Source organism: Anabas testudineus, chromosome 7 (genome assembly GCF_900324465.2).
Source record: "Anabas testudineus chromosome 7, fAnaTes1.2, whole genome shotgun sequence".
NCBI classification, from domain to species: Eukaryota; Metazoa; Chordata; class Actinopteri; order Anabantiformes; family Anabantidae; genus Anabas; species Anabas testudineus.
Window position 1 is genome coordinate 1,248,446 of NC_046616.1, and position 22,468 is coordinate 1,270,913.

Here is a 22,468-nt window from a genome sequence, read left to right on the forward strand (position 1 = left end):
CGTATTTAACACGTGTGCAAACAGAGCAAGACATTACAGGACAGACAGCTTCATCTGGCAGCTAACTTATCTGTGGTGACTGCACACAGCTCTCCCAACCAGAGAAGCCTGGTTACACACTGCTCAACGCTCCTAAAGAGGTGAATCTTGAATGTGCATGTACCAGAAATCATGTATGTCTCCACATCTCTAAGCACAGATGGCACAATTCTCACAAAGAAGACAACTGAGGAATCACGTGAGGTTCCAGTGCTACTCTTCAGTTTGAGACTACTACCTCACCTGCACCTCAGTCATGTCCTGAATTATTCTGTCCACTGAACACAAACTGATGTCAAACCCTCAATTCAAACCAAATTAAAGCTAAACTCATCTGATGGCAGTTCACCGCATTAGTGGGATTAGAAACTACAATTTCTAAATTTCACTTTTGCATAAAGTACGTTGGATTTGAATTTGTTTGTAATGATGGGACCACTGGCAGCTGGTCCTGACCACTGGTTTAATTCCAGTTATGCAGTGAAGTTGCTGCCTTCTCCACTTCCCTCTGCTTCTGTCGCAGGTCAACCTATTAAATCCATTTAGAGCACAAAGCTAAAAGTTGAAAAATGTTGGCCAGCTCGAAGCTCTACCAGCGACATGAAACAGCAGCTCGTGTACAGAGCTCGAGGAAGCAGAGGACGTGTCTGCTGCAAACAGTCGGTGGCGCTGGGTTCTGTCAGCAGACGACCTTCTGAAGCAAACTCAACTTTTTAAAGTTAGTCTCACCTCTTTCTACTTTCCCACGAGACCCGTAAAACCAACATAAACAAGCTTTCGTGGCTAAAATACATTGTTAATCATTGAAATGGACATAATACATTACTGCAGTTTTCTACAGGCTACAGTAATTGAAACCATAAATCACTCACGTTATGGTGGAGGATGAGCATCAAAAGGCCAGCTAGTTCAAGCCAAAGGCGAGGTGGCTTGTCTTAACACTATTAATCCTCTGGAATAACACGTCTCTGTTCACAGGGTCATGATTTTCCTGCATATTTGACCACCTGCTGGATCAGAAGGAGAATGATCCGAATCCCCAAACACAGCAGAGTCAACACCATCAAACACAGGCAGGAACAGATCAGTCAACGCCAGTGATGGAAGAAGTGCTCAGATCTTTTCATGAATCACGAGCACAGTGTAGAAATAATACTCAAAATGTGCTGAGAGTACTAAAACGTAAAGTTCTCAGTAAGCTGAATGAAATACAGTAGGTTTATATTAACTGGATTATAATAATGGATGAATGAGGTGTGAACCTCATTAAAGCTGCAGCTTTATGTACAGAAAGGAGGTCAATCTATATTAAATTTAATTTGGTAATTCTCTTGAAACATCATTATTTATTATGAATGCAGTAGCAGCAGTAGTTTGATACTGCAACACAAGCTGGAACAGAGGCGTTTACTGAACTACACAGCAAACCACATTTTAATGAGTGTCCGGATTGTTAATATGTCATTAACTAGATAACAAGAGGAGCTGAGTCAGGATCTGTCCTATCGTCATGTTTAATGCAATTTAGACTGTTGGAAAATAGATAAAAATTTAGCTTCATTCATATTCGATTTAAAATGCTCAGAAAATTCAGCTGTGGAAAAAAATCTCACGAAAAACTCCACTGCATGAATTCATCCACAGAACTCCTCGTCTAGCTACACCCCCCGGTCACTTATCTCCAACGTCCCCCCGACACTGGAGCGTTTGTCTACAGCGCTGCCTGAACTCTTCAAAACACACTGAAGGCTGTAAATGATGTCATAAGCTCCTCAAAGCAACTCTTCGAATGAATCAAGCACCAGATTCATTAGCAGCAACAGTGAATAGTGGGCAAACAAAGTGCATCGCTGTGGCACCATAGACCACAAACTGAGTCTGAATCCAGAGTCTGAATCCAGAGTCTGAATCCAGAGTCTGAATCCAGAGTCTGAATCCAGAATATCAGAGTCTGAATCCAGAGTCCTTCAGTGAAGACTTATGACTTTGTACTTTCTGTATTTACAGTAGTCAGACGACAGTCTCTGTCTAACTTTAACCAGGTGCCTTAAATTACCAACAAGTTAAAGTTAAAACACTGTCTGGAAACGTTTTAAAGCTCCAGTGTATTTTCAGTATTGTGAAATGTGATTGAAGCCACAGTTCTGGGTTGGAAGGATTTTAAAGGCACTCAGTAAAGATGCAGGTCTTTACTCTGAAACCTGAGTCTGTCTGAACACAGACTTGTTCCCTCTGAACCCACAGACCTGTTGAACATGTGGAACCTCTGTGACATTTACTAACTAGTCTAATTGAATTTTACAGATTCAAATTCACCGTTTAACTTCCGTGTGTTTACATGGTGTTTATTAGAAAGGTCATAAGCAGACTTCTTCTTCAGTTGAAACTCAGCACCCATGTCCCCCTTTATCTCCCCCCTCGCTCCCTCTCTCTGTCTGTTCGCTCCATTTAACTAAAGCCACCAGCTACATGAATACCCATGAAGAGCCAGGCGCTCTGCCAACAGCTCCATTACAATCAGCACTCCACCTCCTCTTCATCCACCCCTCCCTCCCTCTCTGTTTCCTCTCCATCTCTTCCTTCTGTTCCTCCTGCTCTTCTTCTCTTGCTCCGAATCACTCTGAAACTTACACTTGGCCAAAGCTATGCAGACTCCCAAACACCAAAGCCATGTGTGATGGTGTAAGATGATTAATGTTCTGCTCCAACAGTCTCCGCTCTTCAGGTTTCAGCTGATGCTGCTGATAACACCTGGTTCACAGTCTGCATTTATCTTTCTCATGCACATTAGTTACTTAGGTTTACTGCAAAAACATGATTCCAGATGTACAGTAATTGCACAGGTTGGATTAATAAGCTGAGCTAAATAAGAGAAAATGTTCTGAGTCGCCTTCATAAAGGGAGAAAGTAGAAGGTAGACTTCAGTTTTTGGTGAATTGTTGTTTGTGATTTTCTCTTGTGAAACTAAAAATACGTGATCTGAAGTGTGAACTTCACCTTTGTGTCCTTTAAGGAAAGTTTTTCAGCAGTGTGACGACTCTGCCTCACTTTGCTGCACTGAGCTGGAATGGGCTCATTACTGCCCCCTGGAACCAGAGTCCCACTGGTTCTTGACATTTAGTGAGAACCGATGTTTAATTGTCAGGTACAGAGTCGATACAACGCCAAAGAACATGACAAAGCATCAGTATCTGATGTTATTGAGTGAGAACCCGACCCACGTTGGATACCTGACTGAATGGGACAAAACTAAAACAGGAACAACTCATTGAGATACGTTGAACTCTTTAGATGCTGGTCGACTGTTTCCGACTGGCCACAAAGGATCTGTGCACTCGTAGGGGTGGAGTGAGATGTTGGAGGACTTGTTCTCTGACAAAGTGCGGCACAGAGCTTTTCAGTGGGAGTTTCCAGGATCGACTCCCACACAGAGGAGACCAGTATCTGTTGGCCGTACTGAGTGTTTCTTTATGTTTATTTGGTAACGTCATTGGGCTCCGTTTGGAAAAAGAGCTGCTAGAATATGATTCTGTCTAACCTTACAGTCTTTTACATACTGTGCATACTAACAGAGCAGCTCGATGCTCTGATGAACCCTCTACAATTACACATCTACTCAACCCAACACAAGTCTATTTGTGACTCATTCTTTTACTGTTCGAGAAGCGGCCTCATTCAGACCGATGCTAAATCATCTGTGCTCTGTACTGAACAACCTTCAACAGAGAGAGCGGAGGTTTGTAAAGATGGTTCCTGAGAGAACACACCAAAGTTAACAGCCTCTGTTCCACATCCACCAGCACAGACCAGTCTGCATTTCACCAACCTGACTCTCTGTTTCCTACTCTGGCCACCTCCCCTGTGCGTGTGCATGTGAGTGTGCATGTGTGTGTGAGAGAGAATGAGAGCATTTGCCTCTTGTATTTATTTCATTCTGTCCTCTCTGCTGCTGGCTCCTCCCGTTCCAGTCAGGGGGAGGGATGTCTGGGCCTCCCCATTGGCTCACAGACAGGCTAAGACCCTGCCCCCCTTCTCTACCTCGCTCTCCCAGGCTGAGAGAGCGAGGCAGAGTGAAAGTGGAGAGGCCGGCAGACGTGTTGCAACAGATGGCTTTACCAGCGGCTGCACCGAGGAACTCTGGGACGCCGTTGCACACAGACAGAGCTTGAGCGTGGGAGGGAGGGGTGTGAGAAAGTCACAGCGCTGGAGCAGAGCAGGAAAAAGAGACAGAGTGAGACGACTTCTTCCTCCTCTTCGTCTCTGAACTCACTGTCCTCCTCTGCACACACAGCCAGACGTGTCAGCCGAGCACAAGTTTGGTGGATTTGGCTGAACTGAGCAGCAGCAATAGTTTCATGGAGGTGATCTGAGCCGTCATCTTCATCTTCCTCCTCCTGCCCGGCAGTCAGAGAGGAGAACACCTGCTGACAGGGAGGAGCAGGAGGTACACAACAGTTTCTACTCTGTTCTACTGCAGTTTGAAAGCCTGTGAGGTGACGTCCCTGCTGCTGCTGCTGCTGCAGAGGTCGTCATTTATGGGCTCATTTGCAAAGTGTGTGTGAGTCTCCTCAGTTCTGCTCTACTTCACCGTGTGTGTCACTTTCTGTGGTCTGAGCAGCTTTGTTGCTCTGTGTGTGTGTTGCTCTACTTTCCTGATGTGCTCCTCACGTTGGTTTTGAGGCCATGTTGTGGTCATCACACTTGTTCACAGCAGTGTGTTTCACATCTGAATGTATGTATGTGTGTGTTTATTGCTTCCTGCTTGCAAAACACGTGGGAGTGTGTTTTAGCTGTGCAACACTGAGGTCAGTCAGGAGAGAGAGGATGGCGGAGGGGGGGTAAGGAGGAAGGGAAAGGAAGGAAGGGAGGGGAGCAGTTCCTCCCAGCTCTGTTTTATTCTAATAATCATCTTTTATGTTCCACTTTTCCGTAGCGAGGAAGCACTTCACAGGGAAAATGAACATAGAGTACAGCAAATAAAAAGATGTTCGACACGACGGGGCAATAAAACCAAACTATTAAAAAAATATGTTAAAGACGCAGAGAGAGAGTCGAAGCTCAGAGTCGGTCCAGAGGGAGGTGTCACAGTCAAAGTCTTCACTGTCAGTAACCTACATCAAAACCTGTGTTAAAGCACCTGTGAGATTTGAATTCACTTAGAGAGACGTTTGTTGGTGCAGCTGTTTGTCTTGTTTCAAACATTCATTGAGCTCAGAGGAGGATTAGTAAAGATCCTCGGTTACTCACACATTCAAACTACGATATTTAAAGAAAAGGAACTGCTCATGTTTGAGAAATGACTGAAAGGATTCATCAGTTGTTAAAATACCTGCCAATAAATGTTGTGGTGCTTCACTAATGATGGAAAGAAGCAGGCAGGAAAGTTTGGGAGCGACTCAGAGGGTGTGACATGTAACACTGGGAAGCAAACCATTACAGTTATTTGTTGTCTGTGTAAAATCCACGGCTGGAAGTTTCTCCATCACCTGGTAGAAAGGTGATTATGTGGAGACCCGACACTGTCCTGGCAGCTTGTTGCTCTTCAGTTCACCACTAACTTTAAATGTTTACTCAGTATTTTCTAGCGGAAGAGTGAAACTTCAGTTAGACGATGTGCAGAAGTACTGCGATTAGTACTAGTACTAGTACTAGTAGTAGTAGTACTACTACTACTAGTAGTAGTAGTAGTAGTAGTAGAATTATTCAGGTCCTGCAACAAAATGCTTCATCATAGAGATCAACAAACGTCTCTGAGCTGATAAAACACAAACAGTCCTGATCTTTCGTGTCTTTATTAAAAACCAATCGTCCACAGTGATGATGGAAAAAGTGAAACAGTGTTTTAATAACTGGTTGAACCTTTGGCAGCAATAACATCAACAACTTCTTCCTGTATCTGTGAATCAGACCTGAACGATGTCCACAACTTTCCACCGCTCTTTGTTAGAGAACTGCTTCAGCTCAGACGTCGGTTCTCTTCATGTCGTAACGCAGCATCTCTGTGGGGTTAGAAGACGGACAATGACCGTCAGACATTTGCTCTGTGTTACAGTCATTTGTGTCTTTACTCTGTGAGTGAGGTGCAGCGGTCGGTGCTGGTGGACAGTAAGGACAGACAGTAAGGACAGTAAGGTCTCTGGGTTCCCACCATCCATCCCATGTTTCTATAACTGTAGGACCCTCATGACACGATCGCTTCCTCTAGTGTCTCACTTTGTGAACGTGGCAGCAGTTTCTTGCCTCAGCTGCAGACGTGTTACAGCTGATACCCAGCGGTCGACACACCGACCGTACGTGTACCAGGAATCAGCAGCTGCTTCATTTTACTGTGGGAAGATTGGACAGTTCAACAAATGACCAAATAATCCATCAAGTAAATAATCAACAGATGAATTAGTTAGAAAATAACCATCAGACCCAGATGAGGTGTGTTTGTTGAGCTGCTGACTCACTGGGAACTTCTGCTTCTTTCTACAGGCCTGTTTTTCCGTTAATGACACAGATTAGTGAAGCTCACAGAAAAGCTTTTTCCGCTCTGTTTTGGTATTTTCTCTTGTTTTTATTTACCGGGGGCGTATTTTTTAAAAAGTAAACGCCAGCAGCACACCTGATAACATATGTATTATTTACGGCTCAGTTAAATTAGAGTTGAGCAGTTGCAGAGTCATGCTGCTGATTGACAGCTCCTGGCTTTCCTGTGCAAATACTAGGTGTTGGTTAGTGGAGATGAATGGATGCTGCTAATTTATCAACAACAACAAGTGGTTGTTGAGTGTTGTTGTCTCCTCACTGATCTGTTCCTTCTTTCACTAACTCGGGTTCTATTCGACTTTGTTTTAATGATGTCTGTGCATTTCCTACTTAGATTATTTTCAGCCCAATATCACAAATCTCCCTTGAATTGGATTTGAAATTTAATTTAAATTTAATAAACAGTTTGATTAGTGGCTTTTGACGGATGGTTCAGATCTTTATTTGGGCTCCACTGCAGATCAGTTTTCACCTTGGGCATAAAAATCAGAAAGTCGGGTTTCTGTTTAGCTCCAGTTCAACTGGACGACTGTAATTATGGTTTGTTATAGAGGCTCATTGATGTTTTGTTTATCAGTGTTTTCCTATTGGTGTGTGTGTGTGTGTGTGTGTGTGGTCTGATACCATTTGTTGTGTCAGTACATGATGGGGCCGAGCGAGAGAACAGGACAAAGAGAGGGATTAACAGAGAGACTCTGTGTGTTTCCTGGGGGTTTTCCTCGCTCGCTGTTGGAGGTTTAAGGCCTGAGAATCTGTCGGCTGATACTTTAACTTCTTCATATTGTTCAGCAGTGAAAATAAAACTGGAGCAGCTTCAGGACAGTTCATGTAACACTGTGTGATGATGATGATGATGATGATGATGATGACACTGTTGCCTGAAGCTGCTTCTCATCTTCTTCAGCCTTTGACCTCTGGACCTTCTGTTCTCTCTTTGTTTCTGACTGTATTTCAACTGTCTCTTCATATTTCATCAGAGGCATCTGCTGCCGTGTGTGACATGTGACTGTGACTCCACATGAGCTCAGACTCATTTCATGCAGCAGAATACTTTACAGATACGTTTTAAACACTCAGTCACGGTCATTTCAATTTATCTTGATGCTCGTCGTCCAACATTAGTGAAAGTGAAATTCCATACGAATCTGTACCATTGCTCAGATCTTACACAGTAGCTGCTTTGTTATATGGTGCACAGCCACATAACAATGGTTATATGTGTTTCCTGGTTTATGAAAAGTTTCCCACTTACTGCACAGCAGTATTCTGCTCGTCTCTAGCTCGTCTCTAGCCGTCGTGTCCCATCACGAGCGCTCTTAGTGTTGATCAGATCAGTCCCACCACAGTTAAAATGTTCGTCGCTGCGACAATACTGAACGACATGAGATTTCTGCGAGTCGTGCATGGGCCAAACTTTTTATCCGAACCCTCCGCAAACAGCAGGTGGGGGTTATAAGGTCAGGGGGTTGGTGAGGTGCAGGGTCTGGTTATAAAACTACTTCCTTTGTTGTTACTGTATTTTTAAATGAGCGTCACTTGAAAACAATAAGTGAATGGGTTTGCAATTAGCTCTTATTTGATTAAGGACTAATGAGAAGTAGATGTGGTTGCTAACCGAGTTAACCGAGGGTAACAAATTTAATTTACAGTGTAATCTAACTCAGGACTGTGGTTTGTGCAGGACACCTCCAGGGCTTCCTCCGACACAGACTGTGTGTTTAAATGGCCTGTCTGAAGCGGAAGCCAAATATTCCACTTGTTAAACTGCAAAAATCAACATCATCAGTTCAGTTGTGAAAAAGTGTAAATGGAGTTTGTTTCTATTTTACCTCATCGTCCTATTTCGATCTGAAACCTTCAGGTTCTGTTTAACAACAGAAGAAAAGGGGCTGAGACAGCAGTGAACCCTGAGCACACAAACACAGTAACATTATCACGACGCGTCAGATGATTCTGCTCGGTCCAAGGTCAAAACCATGGCAACGCCGCCTGGTGACCTTTGAACCCATTACAGCTGGTGGTCTGAAGCACGTGAGGCGAGTGTGTGTGTTGGGTCACTGTAGAATGCCACCTCACAAAACCTGTGTGTGTGATTAATCTGAAGGAGCCAACAGGTTGTTCAAAGTCTATTAGAAACACAGACACTTTCAACAGCTGCGTTTCCAGTTGGGGGCAGATACATGAACGGGGTTTAAACTCACCTGAGAACTCAGCATGTGTCTAACACAACACGGCATCATGAAACCAGACCGGGAGACTTTGGATGGGAAGCGTTGTCCTGCACAGCTTCACACTTAAAAGTAATCTGACCACAAAAGTGTAGATTCAGCTTTGAAACGTGAAAAGAACCTGGTCGAGATGTTTTACTGCAGAAAGACATTTATACTGTACAGATACAATCCTGGACTCAAACTCAGGACTGTGGTTTGTGCAGGACACCTCCAGGGCTTCCTCCGACACAGACTCTGTGTTTAAATGAAACAGCAGCAGTGTAAAAGTCGCATGTACTCTGTATGTTACATGTATTTTATATGAGACAGTGTTGACAGACAGGATGCTGATAAAGATATCAGTCCATTGAACACTGATACTGGAGTTTTTCATATTAATTTAATTTATTTAAGTTGAAGTTGTAAAGATTGTGAAAATAAGTGGATGCAACATTTAACAGTGAAAAACAAACGAGTCTGTGCTGGTGAAGCCGCTGTAAGACACACGACAGCTCTCTAGACAAGGTCGGAGTCATGTTGGCAGACTACAGTGCAACAGCCCGAGTATCCGCCCGTGACGATAACACCTCCTGAGTGCCTCGGCCACCCTCATAGTGTGACTGTAATGAGCCCTGCGGCCTGTAGAGGACGCTCTCAGCACTGTAGGCTGTTGGTCGTGTTTCCCATCACATCCTTCTAAGGGGAACGTGCTGCAGCGTTTCCTCCAGGACTGTGTTTTCAATGTGACTTTACATCAGCGCCTCATAAATCACCTCGTAAATCTCTGCACTTTAATTGTCCTTTCCACTTAGTTTCATCCATCCAGTGAGACAGAAGGTCGGTTAGCAGTTTTTATTTATCTTAGAACAGCTCAGCTCCTTGTGCTGTTATATGATAAAGCCATTTTCTCCCTCCCTCCCTCCCCCGTCCTCCCACGCTGTAGCAGAATTGATGAAATTGGTAATCGTTAGAGGCCGCTGCTGTGGAGCAGCTGACCTTCAGAGAGACTTAGAGAGAAGGACGGAGGGAGGCAGCGGGAAGGAGAAAGAGAGGTTTTAGTTTTAATGAATCTAAATTCTTTATAGAGCAGCAGTGGAGTTAAACTAACTGCAAAAAGTCACTGTTCTGTGGAAGATCCACAACTACAAACTGTACTGTACACCCACCGCTGTTCAGAGAGAAGAGGAAGTTACAACTTATGAAATCCACATACATCAGTCAGCTTGAAGACAATCGAGACTTTACAGCCTCATTAATGTTTGTGTGGTGTAGAAATACGGCTCTGAAGAATCAGTTTGTCCGTTAAACCCACTGAGATCCACACTTCTTTCCGTTAATCAGAGCATCTGAACCCAACTTCGCGTCTTACGTGTTCGTCTTGTATTTATGACAAATGTCGACCTTAATTCTCATTAAACCAGCTGCTTCCCTGAAAACACAAAAACTATTTATCAGTGAAGGGTTAAACCAGGTTTAACTGTGGAACTACCTGATTGATTTTGGTTTGCTGTGATCAATGCTGGTGTGACCAGGACTTTACAATAAAATGTGTGAGTGAGAGGAATAATAATGGAAACAAATCTGCCTGAAAGCAGGAAACTGAAAAGTGCTGAGAGCAGCTATTATTTCTTAATCCACCGCTCACCTGAAGTCCTGTTTCCTCCAGCTCTCCACATTATTAACTCTGCTCTCTGCTGTTTCTGACCCAGATTAGAAACAAGCTAAAGTTTCTGTTCTCGTAATGCATCACTGATTATTACCTTCGTATCAAACTGTATGATCTGACTTGAAAAAAAATCTGTGTCAGCTGGTGGAAGTCCAGGATTGGTGATGTGTGCAGAGTCTGGAACTGTGAGTTCAGAAGTAGAACTGCTGAATAAAACAGCAGCAGTCAGACATGATCTCACGATGCCCCACCGGATGGAAACACACACAAAGACCGAGAAAGAGAATTAAACTCTGCAGCGATGTCTCCAGGAGAGGTACTGATTGGGTCACTGTGTGTGTGTGTGTGTGTCCGCGGGGCTCCATTAGCTGGGACATGCTGAGTAGAAATAGAGCAGAGTGATTCAGACTGACAGAACAGGGTGAAGACAGACAGCAGGGGGAAGTGAAATGTGCTTCACATCAAGGTCAGCCATGATTTCCGTGTCCTGTGGGGAAACCTGTTGGTGGTCCAAGTGACGGTTACCACGGTCACCATCCGAAAATACTCCACCTATTTTCGCTGCTTCACCTCACGAAGCAGGGACACACCTGACACCTGTAGTGCACGTGTCCTCCAACATCCTCGGGTTGATTAGCACACGGTTTTCTGTGAGTCAGTGAAATGTTTTGTGTGGAGATGGGGTCTGTTACCTCGAATCGCTAACACAGGGACAGAGGGACACGACAAGAGGTGAGGAAATGAACGATAGATAGGATAGATAGGTAGGTAGATAGAAAGATGAGGAAGGATCAATCCAGGAATCACAAATAGGAGAAAGAAGAAAGGTCACGAGTGAAGGAAAAGAGACAGAGAAGGAGAAGAAAGGAAATGGTGACAGGAGAGGAAACAAGGAGAGGTTGCAAGGAAAGGAGATGGGGAAATGAAGGAAGGAAGAGAAGAAACAAGGATGGTAGAGAAGCTTTTCACTGAAGCATGAAATGAGAATTGGAGGATTTTTACTGGTGGGAAAACACACACACACAATAACACCGTCCTCCTCGTCTCCGAACCAGTGACTCCGTGTGTGTTTGAATTTTTAACCACTGCACTGAGGACATTTTTACAAAGTGAGGACATTTTAGCCGGTCCTCAAAATGAGAGGTGTCTTTAAAGAGCAGATTGGGGGTCAAGACTTAGAGTTAGGGTTAGAATTAGGTTTTAGTTTATGTTAGCATGGCCCACACGACAGTAGGTATTGAATGATGTCAGTGAGTGTCCTCACACAAACATAAATGTGTTGTCAGTGCAGCTTCTTATTTTTCTCAGCACTTAAATTTAGGAAAAACCAAAAAACGTCTTTATTGCTTCCTGTCCGTGCTCCTTCTGTCTCCACCTGCAGCAGAAGATGTGTGTTTTGCTGTTGTTTAGTAAATGTAATTTACATTTAGTCATTTATCAGACGCTTTTATCCAAAGTGACTTACAAGTGAGAAACAAGGTACAAGGCAGGATAAGAGTAAGGAGCCTTACTGGAGGTAGCTCGATCTTCTCCTGTCTGCAGGTCTATCAGCCGCTCTGCTTGTGACAAACTGTGGATTTGGAAACAAATAAAAAATAAGATGTAGATAAGATTAATTTATTACTACAGGAGCCACCAAAAATCCTCAGAACTCCAGACGGAGTGCGCTGGTTCAAGGTCTCTGCACTGGTTTAACTTACTGGAGAGTTGGTTCAGCAGCTGTTTGTGTTAATGAATTAACTAATTAACATCCTTCAGTGCTGCTTTTCTTGACATTTGGATAAAACACGTCCTGCATTTAAATGGAAACCGCTTTTATTGTTTGCAGACAGAAGACAGAGCTCAGTCTGCTGCAGTGAGCTCGCTGAAATGTTGAGTTGGTCCTATAACAACACCCAGGTTTCACTAATCAAGACTGAGTTGAGTTCTAATGAATGTCGGTCACAGAAAGAGGGAATTTAGCAACTTATGGATCCATTTAACGTGACTAGTTTTGGGGGGTTGCAGCCTGATATCGTCTTCACACAAACCTTTTCGTGTTTTTCACACAGAGGGGCGACTGGGAACGAAACCTGTTCCACTGTTCGACCGGCTCCGGATTATTGATTTAAGGGAAAAGACAATGGGGAAGATTCAGACTTTGAAGTTGTACCTGGAGTTGAATTGGACGAGAAATCAGGTTCAGGTTGACCTCTACTGTGTGGTCTTATTATCCAGCCAACACACACACACACACACACACACACTGAACCCCCCCACCAGCCCAGCTAATTGGAGATGTTGTATCACCTCCCTCGTGTCTCTTGCTCTTTTTGTTTCTTTCACGTTCACATTTACACACACACAGCGACCCGGTGGGAATTGGCAGCTTGGAGCGAATTGAGAGAGAAGGCAGAAAGTCATTACTGCTGTGTGTGTGTGTGTGTGTGTGTGTGTGTGTGTGTGTGTGTGTGTGTGTGTAATCCCACCATCAGTATTCTGGTCTCGCTTTGTAACAGAAGGAAGGAAATTGGAGAGAGAAATAGAGGACTGAGAATAAGAGAAGGGGGGAGGCGACAGTTCAACATGGACTTCTTTTGATTACAGATGGTAAATGTGCTTCACTTGCCACCTCCTCCTTCTCCTCCTCCTCCTCTTCCTCCTCTTCTCTCCTCACTCATTCTCACTCGAGGGATTTCAGGTGGACGTGAGAGGAATCCCTGACCGAGCTGTGGGGACTCTACTGTATTGTGTGTGTGTGTGTGACTTGGTGTATCGTGGTCATGGAGGTCGTCTGCCAGAAGTCCGACAGGCAGCCTCCATCGTGGAGTGGTGCAGGATACTGAAGGGTTCCTTTAATGTTTGTATGTGACGCCAAGTAGAAGCATCATCATGTGAAGCTGTGGGATGAGAACGTGGTGGAAGTTTTGAACTGAAGATGTTATATTCAAGGATTTAAGTAACCCAGCAACGATTAATGGTCGCGTAAACAAGATAATGTGATTAGAGAAGCCTGATTTGCTCAGGATCTCTCCCTCCCCATGTAAACTGTGTGTAACTGGGTTTCTAATTGGGCTGCAACGATAAGTTCGACTCAAATAAAAAAAAACTAGTTGTAAACAATTTGAGAGTTATCGATAAATTAAATTGTTTAATTGGGGGTTGTGTGTGTTTCAGGCGTCTTTCTCCTTCCGACTCCATCCAAGCATCCAACACGTGTTTTACCTGCACAAATCAATGAATTAAAAGAATCCCACTGCTCTTTTTTTGGGTTCATTTGGATCACGTGACCAACTCAGAGGTTGCACATCAACACTGTTCATCTTTATAGTGTTATCGAGTCACTGCTGGCTACATTTGAAAAGCTGCTACCTGCAGGTTTTGTGCACTGGTCTTTGTTCATAGGAAATTAAAGGTTGAAGTTGCAGCTTCGCAAATTTTTCATCGCAAGGGAATTTTTTTTTTTTTTGGAGTGGCCACTAGAACTAATTGCCTGCAGGGTTGAATGACAGCATTGTCTGCAGCTCTGTACTCCACCCAAGTGCCCGTTTACACCGCAGACATTTGGATATGTATCCCAAACCTTTACACACTTGATTAATGAGACTTGTCTACGCAAACAGACAGTTCAGTTGTGCTCAGAGAATTAATGAATTGAAATGTGTAGACTCAGCCACACAGCATCAGTTACCAACTATTAACTGATGTTTGTGTTTGAGCTGGCTCAGTTATTAGACAGTGTAGGTGCCAAATTAGAGCCACGGTGAACTGACAACTGACGGCATAGTTTGAAATGTGGTCCTTGGATTAAAGACAGAAAACAGCTGTGTGATTGTTCACGTGGAAAAGAGATTTATCCCTGATTACAAACGTGCACTCACTGTGAGTCTGTGTGGATGTGAAGTGAATGTGAAGGTGTTCCCAGTTACTAATGTCTTCTGTGTCTGTTTGTCTCTGCAGGACTGAACACAGCACAAGACTCGACGCACGCTACAGGTACATGTTTCTTTGTTCATCAGTAATTCAGCTGCTGTCTAAGAGTTGGTTAAAAAGCTGTAACCCGGCAGACGGATCGAAGCAGCTCAGGAGCAGCGCTAACACTTTGTTATTGTCATGTAAGGATTTTTCTCTTCTTATCCAAAGTTTCATCGTGACGTGGCACCGATCACAGGTTAAATATAATTTAAAAACATCCATTTGTGAAAAAGGTTTTTCATTTTTCGAAGTGTTTCATTTTGCAATACTTATTTTGGCCACGAGAGTGCACCCCCCACACTGTGCACACCCTCTAGTTAAAAAGGACTAAAAGCCTTTCGGTACATGCAGAATATTTGTATTATTGGAACCTTATAGTTGTATTTAGTTTAGTTGTAATCAGTTTTACAAATTTACAAAACAAGTGGAAAAAATGAAACCAGTAAAAATAAGAAACTTCACTCATTCACCTGGTTTCACGTCAGCTTCATACTTAATCTGATGATATGAAACATCTGATCACTTCCACAACATGATGATCACGATGAGCTAATAATCTTGAGAGAGATTCAAAGAAACTAGTTTATTTTTTATTTCAAGACATCGGGTCCATGAAGCTGCGATGTAGAGGTTCCTTTAGTGTGGTTGGAGTGTGTGTTTGTGGTACAGATACACAAACTCCCTGAGTCCATTCCCTCCTCGTGACCTGGTAACAGGAGTCTCCATCTTCTCACATTCCTGACTAATGATACAGGTTAAACCCAAACAATGGAGAAACACACACACACACACACACACACACATCAACATTCAATAAGAGTCGTCACATCCAAACAGTTGAGGTAAAGTCTCGTGCTTTTCATTCGTCCCTGAGTCAAAAACTCCCGAGACGATGAACAAAGCGCAGAACGGTTCCAGTCACACATGACTAACCCTAACCCACACACAGTTTGGTGGAAAACGTCCAGCGAGTCCCACTCATGTTAGGTCCATTTACATTATGTTGGTGAAGTGTCACCTGTACAGTGAGATGTGCACGTGTCATCTAAACTGAACTGACACAAGGAAACAGTTGAATATGTGAATGATAAGTAGAGTACAGTCAGCTCACAGTGATTCTCCCAGTCTATTCTCTGTAGCTCTGAGAGTGGAGACTTCAACTTCGTGTCTTGAAGCGTGTATGAAATGCAGCTGCTGGACAGGTTGTTGTATCTGAGGCTAGTTACAGAAATAACTACTTAGAAATTAACATTTTTCCTCACTTGTCATGTTTATTGTTAGCGCCCACGTCAGAAGGACAGAGACGTCACTAGGTTAGAGCAAAACCAAACCAAAGCCCTCGAGGCTCATAAACAGAAGTCAGACCGAAGGAACATGAGTAAGAAAATGCCAGTTAAGGTTATGATGCTCCAGACTGCACCAAGAAAAACAGTCCGTGATCAGTCAGAGTTTCTATTCCACACGTGGAAGTCACGTCAAATGGACTTCAATCTGGACGTAAACACATCCATTCATGAACAGTGGGGTTCAGAACCTCTTCTATTCAACAAATATAGAACCATAACAAATATAGAACCATAACAAATATAGAACTATAACAAATATAGAACCATAACAAATATAGAACCATAACAAATATAGAACCATAACAAATATAGAACCATAACAAATATAGAACAAATATAGAACCATAACAAACATAGAACCATAACAAATATAGAACTATAACAAATATAGAACTATAACAAATATAGAACTATAACAAATATAGAACCATAACAAATATAGAACCATAACAAATATAGAACCATAACAATATAGAACAAATAGAACCATAACAAATATAGAACCAAAATATAGAACCATAACAAATATAGAACCATAACAAACATAGAACCATAACAAATATAGAACCATAACAAATATAGAACCATAACAAACATAGAACCATAACAAGTATAGAACCATAACAAACATAGAACCATAACAAATATAGAACCATAACAAACATAGAACCATAACAAATATAGAACCATAACAAATATAGAACCATAACAAACATAGAACCATAACAAATATAGAACCATAACAAATATAGAACCATAACAAATATAGAACTATAACAAATATAGAACTATAACAAATATAGAACCATAACAAATATAGAACCATAACAAATATAGAACCATAACAAATATAGAACCATAACAAATATAGAACTATAACAAATATAGAACCATAACAAATATAGAACCATAACAAATATAGAACTATAACAAATATAGAACCATGACAAATATAGAACCATGACAAATATAGAACTATAACAAATATAGAACTATAAAAAATATATAGAACCATAACAAATATAGAACCATAACAAATATAGAACTATAACAAGTATAGAACTATAACAAATATAGAACCATAACAAATATAGAACAAATATAGAACCATAACAAACATAGAACCATAACAAATATAGAACCATAACAAATATAGAACCATAACAAATATAGAACCATAACAAATATAGAACCATAACAAATATAGAACTATAACAAATATAGAACCATAACAAATATAGAACAAATATAGAACCATAACAAACATAGAACCATAACAAATATAGAACCATAACAAATATAGAACCATAACAAATATAGAACCATAACAAATATAGAACCATAACAAATATAGAACCATAACAAACATAGAACCATAACAAATATAGAACCATAACAAATATAGAACCATAACAAATATAGAACCATAACAAATATAGAACCATAACAAATATAGAACCATAACAAATATAGAACCATAACAAATATAGAACCATAACAAATATAGAACCATAACAAATATAGAACCATAACAAATATAGAACCATAACAAATATAGAACTATAACAAATATAGAACCATAACAAATATAGAACCATAACAAATATAGAACCATAACAAATATAGAACCATAACAAATATAGAACTATAACAAATATAGAACTATAACAAATATAGAACTATAAAAAAAATATAGAACCATAACAAATATAGAACTATAACAAATATAGAACCATGACAAATATAGAACTATAACAAATATAGAACTATAAAAAAATATAGAACCATAACAAATATAGAACCATAACAAATATAGAACCATAACAAACATAGAAACATGACAAATATAGAACTATAACAAATATAGAACCATGACAAATATAGAACCATGACAAATATAGAACTATAACAAATATAGAACCATAACAAATATAGAACTATAACAAATATAGAACCATAACAAACATAGAAACATGACAAATATAGAACTATAACAAATATAGAACCATAACAAATATAGAACCATGACAAATATAGAACTATAACAAATATAGAACCATAACAAATATAGAACTATAACAAATATAGAACCATAACAAATATAGAACCATGACAAATATAGAACTATAACAAATATAGAACCATAACAAATATAGAACTATAACAAATATAGAACCATGACAAACATAGAAACATGACAAATATAGTACTATAACAAATATAGAACCATGACAAATATAGAACCATAACAAATATAGAACTATAACAAATATAGAACCATGACAAATATAGAACTATAACAAATATAGAACCATAACAAACATAGAAACATGACAAATATAGAACTATAACAAATATAGAACCATGACAAATATAGAACCATGACAAATATAGAACTATAACAAATATAGAACCATAACAAATATAGAACTATAACAAATATAGAACCATAACAAATATAGAACCATAACAAATATAGAACCATAACAAATATAGAACCATAACAAATATAGAACCATAACAAGTATAGAACCATAACAAATATAGAACCATAACAAATGTAGAACTATAACAAATAAAGAACCATAACAAATAAAGAACCATACAGAGACGTGTTTTAGTCTAAAAGGTGCAAAAGATGAAAATAGAATAAAGAATCTGCTGGTTAGTGTAGTGGTAACATCACCACCTCCCATGTGGGAGACTGGGGTTTAATCCCAGCAGTGGCTACCTCCAGTAGGGGTCCTTAGGCAAGACCTCCTCACGCTCACCCTGCCTACCATTGTACTGATATATGTAAGTCGCTTTTGATAAAAGCGTCTGCTAAATGACTAAAATGTAAATGTAAGAATCAAATGGAAAACAAACACAAAGTCAGTCACATTGATTAGAATTAGAAAAATGTGAATCACATCCAGTGTTTGATTAGTTTGGTTTTTGTGTGACTGTAACTTATGTCACGTGTCACGAGATCAGGAAGATGATCTTTTCCACTTTGTTTCAGATTCCTTCACATGACGGCAGCTGCTCTGCTCCGCCTGTCGCTCACTGTGTCAGAGGACTTTTACATGAAGTCGACCTCTTCTTAACATTTCCGCTTTTTCAATCTGTCGAGCTCCACGGGGGCACAAGGCTGCAAAGCCAGGTCTCATCCAGAATGAGTAGCAGCTGTTGTTGGCCCGGGGTCAACGCTGCAATACAATAAAACGCCTTCTAGAAAAGCCAATCAAATCCATGCAGTGCACATTCCTGGTAGATGACTTTTTAACGTGAATGTCGTAATTCTTTAATTAGCTTTACGATCGCCAAAACAAAAGGTCCAATTACTCCGGCGTGATAACACTGTAGAGTTGTAAAGTCCAGTCTGTGAGGATTACAACATATAAAGTTCTTGTTAATCTGTTGTTCTTTCTCACAGGTGCCTTAAACAACACAGTCCCATCAGTGCAGCCACCTGCTGTTTTAAAGCAGCCTGAATCTCCACTAAATGATCTGTGTAGACAGCCGCACCTATTAAAACGTAGTATATCTGGGCTGACGTGGAGAGATGCTGGCACATGGGGCTGTTCTTCTGTGCTCAGTTTGATTTTATTTGTAGTGATATTAGCCTGAAACCTAAAGTGTCTACATGCTTGTTCTGTTGGTTTGGTATCTGCAGTAAAAACCAATTATTAGCTCCGTGGACCGTGGCTGAACTCTGATACACTGGCCCATAAACCTAACCCTCTTGGCAGCAACAGATCGTCTTAAACACCTGCTGCTGGCAGGAGGAACAGAGTCCAAATGAAGAGCTGGGTTTTTCCAGTGTTGTGTCTCGTGGATCAAAACCTGCGCTTTAACAAAGAGTAGGAGGCACCGCAGCACTCGAGGTGTTCGTGTGTAGTAGTGTTTCATTTTTGGAGCTTTGAAAGGAGTCGTCTTCGTGTTGGTTATAGAGGTCAGTCCGCGTGAAACAGTGCACGAGATGCAGCAGTTTGTGTTTCAGTGTGAGCTGCAGCAGTTAGTCTCCCTGCAGATGATTCTGGTTCAGCTCCAGACGACCTGCACTCCTCCACATTCCTCTGTGTGTGTGTGTGTGTGTGTGTTTTCCACATGTGTTTCTGATAACCGAGCAGAGACACAGAGGGAAGTGCAGTGAGAACTCAGGAGGCGTTACGTCGACTGACAACTTTATCAGTCTTCATTTCACACACAGCCGGCTGAGTGACTGAATGATTGATCCTCTGGTTTATTGATTAACTCAACGTGTAGCTGATTGATTTCAGGGTCATGAAGTCAGTGCATGAACCAGAGTGATCTTTGTTATTCAGATGTCAGGTTTTATCCAGCTCCCTCACAGGAGCACGTCAGGATCTGCAGCGTTAGTTTTACTGCAGTCGTTCAACCTTCTCTCCACTTCAAGATTACAGTGACTTCTCATATGATTATTATTTGAGTTCAATCCATGAAGTCAACATGTTGCTCTGCTCCTTATTGTCCAACCATGACCCACCCTGAAATAATGACTAGGTGTCTCTCACTCCTCACCAGATGTTGACTATGATTCAGTTTTTGCGTTTGCAGAGTGAGAAGAAGATGTTACAGAGATCTTTATGTTTAATATAAAACAAATCACAGATTAGGTTTTATATGAAACAGTTGGATGTGGACTTGGTCTTAGTGTGTTGTCTGGGGAGTCTGAAGGTTTCTGTTCCTTCCTGAGGTTCCTTCGAGGTTCAGGCTTATTTTAAAAACAGGTCCTAGTGGGTTATTTAAACATTTAGTTCATTTAATTTACTATAGTTCTTAGATCATTTCTACTTTCTGAGGAAATGTTTCCATGAATCCTGAAAACATGATCTGTTGATAACACCGGGGAACTGGGACACGGCTTTTGGAAATATCACTTTTCAGTAATGTGAGAACCACAAACTGAATTCCATTCTCCTCCACTGTAATGAGGTGGAGGCAGGAATCTCACAGACTGCCACGCTATTACCTAAATAAAACTTTAGCTGTCTCAATAGATCAATACCAGCAGAGGTAAAAGGAAATGTCTTTATGTAACGTGTGAACCGTGATCTTAGTGAACGAACCCACAGAAACAATAAAACCTGGATCAGGTTTTTCACCAAACAACCGCCGACACCTCGACTAAGACTTTTTGCCCTGTGTCGGGGAAAAAGCAGCACGTCTTCTTCACCTCATGGAAAAGTTCCAACATCCCGTCTCTAAAAATTGTAAATAATGATGCTGAACTGTATGAGAGGGTAGAAACAAACTGTGTTCATGTTAAAGTTGCAGCAGTTGTTGTGTTCTGGTGTCTGAAAGCCTGAATCATTCCTCCACTTTGAATTCTAGATATTTTATTGACTCACTGGTTCTTGAAACAACTCTCATCCACCCGTGCAGGTCCCCTAATTATAAAAGGTTATTGATGATTTGCGCTCTCCAGCCCACTGGTAGCTGTACTGAGGTACAATTATAATGTGATAACAACAGATTTCAGCCTTTTAATTGAATTGTAACATTCAACTTGACAGAGTCTGTCGTCCTCCTCAGTCCAAGTTCTGCTTCGACAAAGTGAACAGAGACATTTTCAAATGTGAGAATGTAGAAAACATAGGGAAATACAGTAAATGAGTGTGTGTCACGTATGTTTTTGGAAGGTTCCAGTTTAAACGCAGCTGTTAGTATTTTCTGATGCTTCGTTAAGGACGAAAACGAGAGAACAAAACAAACTGGAAATAACTGTTAGTTTCATTTCACCAGTGTGATCTCGCTCTGCAATGTGTAAGACTTCATATTCAGCTGATTAGGCTAAAACTAATGCAGTCAGTCAATACAACAGCCTGCCATAAATCCCACTTTCATCAAGGTTGGAAGCTTGGTGCACTTAACAAACTGCAAGCTGTGAGTGTAAAGAAACAGCAGCATATAAATATTAAACAGAGTCAAATCATAAATCAGTAAAAGTCGCTGTCAGCTGTGACTCATGGGAAAGATGAACACACACAGCAGTTTGTGAACAGTGTGAGCACGTCTACAGGCGCATACATTACTGCAGTAGTTTACTGTACATGGACTGTACGTGTGCAAATGTCTGCACGTGTCCCTGCCGCTGTGCGTGTTCATGAATATATGTGTTTATACAGTATAAGTGTGTGTGTGTGTGTGTGTGTGTGTGTGTGTGTGTGTGTGTCCAGTGGTCATCTCCCAGCAGAACTCTCCTGCTCTCCATCAGTCTATTTCTGTCTCTGAGTGGGCAGGACGGATGAACCGCCCGCAGGGATGGAGAGGGGGATAAAGAGAGAGAGGAGGAGCAGAGTGAGCGATATGTGATGTATTTTCATCCTCTCTTGTTTTGATCGACCTGTGTCGCTCGGTGTTGAATCTGTTTTGTTTACAGCTTGTAATTAATTAATTGGGTCTCAGTTCACCAGGAGAAAGACAGTAGTACTGTAACTAAAGAAGTAAACAGGCTGCGCATAGAGAGAGGAACACGGTCAAGTCCTGGTTTTACTTTGATACTACTCAGTTTGTTAATGTACCTTGTTAATGGCCCTGATATGAAGAGTAGCGCTCATGTCATTTAAAATTGAGTGGAAACATCAAATGATGAAGCACGACTCCTCATCGCTCCACACAGACCAGATGTCTCATCATCTCATCTTGTGCTGTTTTTGTGTTTCTGATGAGGAAGAAGTGACCAGTTTACATCAGGCGTGAAAGAAAACAGTGAG

General features: G+C 41.2%; 1 protein-coding gene across 6 annotated transcripts in view; it reads left to right on the forward strand.

Moving 5' to 3' along the window:
* The first annotated feature begins 4,105 nt into the window (after nucleotides 1–4,105).
* Nucleotides 4,106–22,468, forward strand: part of sulf2b (sulfatase 2b) — a 60,186-nt gene continuing 41,823 nt past the window's right edge. For all 6 annotated transcript variants that reach the window (XM_026368300.1, XM_026368307.1, XM_026368305.1 and 3 more), the window contains exons 1-2: nucleotides 4,106–4,483; nucleotides 14,386–14,421. The gene's annotated coding sequence lies outside the window, so the exon portion shown is untranslated. The remainder of the gene's footprint in view (nucleotides 4,484–14,385; nucleotides 14,422–22,468) is intronic.